The sequence below is a fragment of the Bombyx mandarina genome, chromosome 09 (assembly GCF_030267445.1).
Source record: "Bombyx mandarina strain Sakado chromosome 09, ASM3026744v2".
In the NCBI taxonomy this organism is placed as follows: Eukaryota; Metazoa; Arthropoda; class Insecta; order Lepidoptera; family Bombycidae; genus Bombyx; species Bombyx mandarina.
The window spans coordinates 3,701,783-3,707,782 of NC_143216.1; the positions used below are offsets into that span (position 1 = coordinate 3,701,783).

General features: G+C 36.8%; 1 long non-coding RNA gene across 1 annotated transcript; it reads left to right on the top strand.

Annotated features, from left to right (window-relative positions):
* The first annotated feature begins 564 nt into the window (after positions 1–564).
* LOC114240818 (uncharacterized) lies at positions 565–2,129 on the top strand. Its single transcript, XR_003624522.2, has 2 exons — positions 565–1,259; positions 1,776–2,129. It is a non-coding gene; the product is annotated as an uncharacterized LOC114240818 (long non-coding RNA).
* Positions 2,130–6,000: the final 3,871 nt, after the last annotated feature.

Sequence of the window (6,000 nt, forward strand, 5' to 3'; positions counted from 1 at the left end):
TTATTGTTTGTACTTTAAGGTTAACACATTTCTATTTTAAAACGTAAATAAATACTAATAATACATTTAATGGTGTATTTGATTAAATTATACAAACTACGGTAACAAAGTTATAGTAGGAAATCGTCGTGGTCTAAAGGATAAGACGCCCGGTGCATTTGTATCAAGCGATGCGACAGTGCCGGTGTTCGAATCCCGCAGGCAGGTACCAATTTTTGTAATGAAATATAATACGTACTCAACAAATTTCACGATTGACTTTCACGGTGAAGGAAAAACATCGCGTAATAAAAACAAAACCCGCAAAATTAAAATTTGCGTGATTACTGGTGTTAGGACATCTTGTGAGTCCACACGGGTAGGTACCACCGCCCTGCCTATTACAGCCATGAAACAGTAGTGCGTTTCGATTTGAGGGGCGGGGCAGCCGTTGGACTGTAAAAACTGAAGCCTTCGAACTCATGTCTCGTTGTTGATGTCTATGGGCCCCGGTAACCACTTATCACCAGGTGGGCCGTGAGCACCACAACGCATCTTAGAAAAACAAAACATTTATCTATTTATATAACGTTTTAAAAAAACTAGTTTCTATAGTAATTTCCTTATAATTTCAACTGTCAAATGAATAAATAATGAACATCATAGGTGTGTCTTTCATAAATAAACAAAAACACTTAATCATAACGAGTACAAAGTCATATAACAAAACGAAATCATTAAAAAACTGTTACAAACATCAGCGAGCCATACGAAAAAAACTGGCTCGGCTTTAATGACATCGTGCTGAGAATGGTTGTTAAATTATAGGGCATCCAAACAAAAAGTGGTCAGTGACGTCTTTTCGTTTTAATAATATAATAAATGTTTGAACTCAACTGATGACCCGATGCGCACGCTTTGCCGTCGACGCACGCATCCTATATTAACGTTGCTACCAGGCAAACCGCTATCATTGTCGATACGACTGTCGTACTGGAAGGACGTGGCCAAGTGATATTCTGTGAAAATGTATACCAATCCTTTCGAGAGAAAACACTCGGTTTTGAGGCAAGCACTCGACCGCTTCATCAAGGGAGAGACGAGATTGAGTTTTAGGAAGAAAAGTGATTTCTCAAAGAGCAGCAAATCGTCGGGAAGCTCTTCTTCTTTCGCTTCTTCCACAACGGAATGTAAGCAGAAATTGAGCTCCAAGAGGTGAAGAGAACAGTTTCACTAAAGGAACCAGTGATAACGCTTCGAAATGGCCCAGTTCCAAGGAGGTTAGTATCTTATTGGTACACAACAATAACATTTTTTTTTCAATTAGCAGATAAGTGATTGTTTTCACTTGTAAACCTATTAATATGTAAACGGTACATTTATACATTTTCGCGATGGTCAGATTTTATTAGATGACACGTGGTGTTTACTTGATAGCGTTACATATCCGGTAGAGATGAAAATTTCATTTATATCATGCAATAAAAAGCCTTTACCAAAAATAATTATGCCGATAATTTTCATAACGAACTTTGTAAACTCTATCTCTATATGTGTAGGGTTTAATTTTAATTTGTGTATATGAAAATGACAAAGAACGATTAACATGTCGTTTTCTTAATCCTCTTATAAGAAAACGTTCACAATCGTTGACCCAAAACTACGTTTTCAGAAAAAATAAATATCTACTTTATAATTGTATCCATCGAATAACTTCAAATTGATTAAATTAACTGACACAAAATCAAAAAATTCTTTCGGACCCAATATTAATATTATATTTCTTTTGTTCTCAGGTCAATTGCAGTATTTGGTTCACAGTGGGATGAAATCGCTTTATGGAAGTCTTAAGCAAATAAGGAAGAGCTAGGCCCACGATTTTGATGACTATTATTATTACTAGGATAGTATAATACATTACATATTGATATAAGAATATCTTCTTCATATTTAAATGATTTTAATGAATGAAACATTAAATCCTCAAAGATCATCTTGATAATATTATGGTTAGACTAAGCCAGTGTGAATATTTAAGTGCACGAAAAAGCAGACAAATAAAAGTTATATTCACTACTTATGATTCGAATTTATCTAGATAATTTGTACTATCAAATATGCTAATAAACAACAAATAATTAATCTTCAAATCCACTGTTTTAATTACCACTCCCTAATATTTAGTCGAAAGCTTATAAAGAAAGAAACTAAAGTATCAACAATATTAGAATAACCCGTTCTTTCGGTGATGACAAACAAGATTAAACGTAATTTATTAGGTTGTTTGACGTAAAAGATCTTATTTTTGAGTTAATTTCATTAGAATTTAAATGAGTTTTATGAAGAGTATGTAATTTCGTCATACATAGTAATAAATACATGGAATCATTCGATGGATGAAATGAATTCCGTTGTATCACTCCAACTTAAGAGAAAGCCGAATTTGAAAGAAGGAAAAGCTATTGTAGAAAAACAGACCATCTCATGGCTGACCACATTAAATGGTTACCAGAGCCCAGAGACATCGAATTCTCTGTAGCAATGTTGTCCCAACTTTCAAACAGGATTGAATGTAAGACGGTTTCGCGGCAAAAATATGCAGGATGGTGATAAGCAGCGAGTGGTGGTAGTAATGATTGTACCACCAGTACCACCAGTACTCTGGTCAAGCACACCATCTACAATGTCAACAGTCACCTTTTCAATGAATGAGAACGTTATCTTAATAATTCATTACGTTTTTACAGTGACAGATTAGAGAACTCAATTACAATTAACTTTGTAAGAAAATTAAAACAGATTAACCTTGTTTGTTTTAATTACAGAGTGGGAACGATACTCGAAAATTAATAATATCTTATATTTATATTGTTACAATGACCGTAATTAAAATATTTGTCGAGCATAAATGAAACACTTCCTGAGCTAAGTCAAAAAGTTTTCCGCCCAAAAATCTGAAAGTTTTTAATAAAGTGTAAATTAATTTGAGAAATTTAACAAAACTTGCTTTGCTGCTACATTGTTTAATTGCACCAATAGTGGATCCTGATCTTCGAAACGAAATTTCTCCTATTTGTCGTTCTGTTTATCTCGAGGTAATTGTTGGTTTGAAGGTCAAGTGAAATCAACCTACTGAACGTCACAGCAGTAATTAGTATGGTTCCTAGCAATCCGCGTCATCGTGTAATTCCGATCCGGTGGTAGATTCAGCGAAGTACTACTCTTTTTAGAGACAGTCTCTAGTTAGGACAGTTTGTTGTTATTGTGTCTCGCAAATTCTGTTCTAATAAAGTTCGGCTATTGCCTCGCCGATTTTCAGTGCATTTTGATTTCTAAAATAAACAAGTTATCTTCCGAACAAATACCAGTGTCATTTATCATCATAGATCCGTAATTTAAATGAGTCGAGAAATCACTTACGTAAACTTTAAAATCAAACATAATGACACAAACAAAACAATTAAGTGTGAATCTGCTTCACTTAATTAAAAGATCAATCAAAACACATCGATTAGTGTAATGTGGACTAAGTTTTCTAAACATGAAGAAGAAAATTGACCGTACCACAAAAAAATTTAAATAGCCAAATACATTTTTTTAAATATACAATCAATCTAAATGAGTTCTATTTGTTTACTCATACTATGGTCATGATAATTTACGAAAATGTCTAAAAAGATAAGGACGTCCAGTGCATTCGTATGTAGCGATGCATCAGTGTTCGAATCCCGCCGGCAGGTACCAATTTTTCCAATGAAATACGTACTTAACAAATATTCACGATCGACTTCCTACCCCATGATCTGTAAGCGGAGTAAAATGTCCCTTCGGAACAAGGTGACACTTTACAAAATTTGCATAAGGCCCGTCATGACTGACGCGAGTGTGGTGTTCGCTCACGCGGCCCGCACACACATAGACACCCTTCAATCTCTACAATCCCGCTTTTGCAGGTTAGCCGTCGGAGCTCCGTGGTTCGTGAGGAACGTTGACCTACACGACGACCTGGGCCTCGAATCTATACAGAAATACATGAAGTCAGCGTCGGAACGGTACTTCGATAAGGCTATGCGTCATGATAATCGCCTTATCGTAGCCGCCGCTGACTACTCCCCGAATCCTGATCATGCAGGAGCCAGTCACCGTCGACGCCCTAGACACGTCCTTACGGATCCATCAGACCCAATAACCTTTGCACTAGACGCCTTCAGCTCTAGGAGCAGGCTTAGGGACCTCGGTAACCGTACTCGTCGAACTCGACAAAGAGTTTGCCGTGCAACCTAACCCATGAATCAGCTCGCTGAGTTTCTCGCCGGATCTTCTCAGCGGGTCGCGATTCCGATCCGGTAGTAGATTCATTCGCGAAGCAGCTACTCTTGAGTTGTTAGGTCTCCTTCGGCGGCGCTCGGGTAGCTGTTAGCAAATCCCACCCCTCCTGGCTGAGCCTTTGCTCGCCCACCTGTCCTGGTGAAACTGGAAAGGCCTCCGGGCCACCAGTAATCCTTCAATCATAAAAAAAAAAAGATCGACTTCTACGGTGAAGGAATAACATCGTGTAATAAAAATCTAATCCGCAAAATTATAGTTTGCGTAATTACTAGTGGTAGGACGTCTTGTGAGTCCGCACTGGTAGGTACCACCACCCTGCCTATTTCTACCGTGAAGCATTAATGCGTTTCGGTTTGAAGGGCGGGGCAGCCGTGGTTCTGTTAAAAGCGAGACCTTACAGCTCATGTCTCAAGGTGGGTGGCGGCGTTTACGTTGTAGATGTCTATGGGCTCCGGTAACCACTTAACACCAGGTGGGCCGTGAGATCGTCCACCAACGTAAGCAATAAAATAAATAAAAAATTACCAAAATCTATTCGACACAACTTAATTCTGCGAATTATATAAATATGCAAATAATTGTAATTGTCAGATATTTATTACATATCAAGTTTTGCTGCACCTCTTAAATTCCTCTTGTCTCGTCAAAACGCGTTCAGCTTTTGTTTTTATTCCAGTTAAAATATTGCGATATTAATAAAAATTTTGAAAAATGATTATACGTATAACAAGAATAAAATTAAAATCAGTAAAACGCATTATATATTAAAGGCCAGAGATCAACCTCTGGATCACTTTACATAACAACTATTAAAAAACCTTGATCAATTCATTCCGAGAAAAAGAAAAACGGAAAAATCATAACCAGCGGTTATTGTCTGAATCATTGTGTAGGCTTTTTTTTTTTTTCCACAGCAGAAAATCGCCGGATCCCCACCCGCGCGGCAGGTGGGGTATGTGGGAGTTGAACCTCACTAAAAACTCCTGCCGCTCACAACCGGCGCCCTACGTCGGACCGGGCCGGAGCCCAGTCGAGGCTATTGAAACGGCGGGACAGGGTTGACGCAGAGCACATTACATCCATCCCACCGTCCCACATTGTGTAGGCTTGGCTTATGTTGAGCTTATACGCAATTTCAAAGATATTCTAAATCGTTAATACACTATAAATAAATTCAATAAAATGTTGTTAAGATGTTGGATATTTAAAAATTAAGGTATGTCAAACTTACGTTATGTCTAAATAAAACTAGAAAGATACTTGACACATTTTTTTTCTGAAGCCAAAATGAAAATGAAAATACCTAAGCATAGATTGGGAATAATTTATGATTTCCTAAGAATAAATACGGCTCGTCTTAGTGGTTTCAAATTTAGCAATCTAAAGCTTCCCTATTGACCACGTGCTTCAACATATCTTATTTGTATTAGATTATCTTCTATACAAATAACTTAGTATATTTAAAAAATCAAATACTTTATAATATCACCAAAATAATTTGACTTCGATATTTGTCTCTTCTGACCTGGTATTTCGGCTTATTATATATTCCATTTATATTAATTGCATTCCATATTCATGGAACTTTTTTCTACGAACCACCAAATGTCTGTTTTTATAGTGCAGTCAATTTTAAAGCATATATTATTACGGTTTTAAGCTTTGACTATTTTAAATTTATCAACGGTGGAG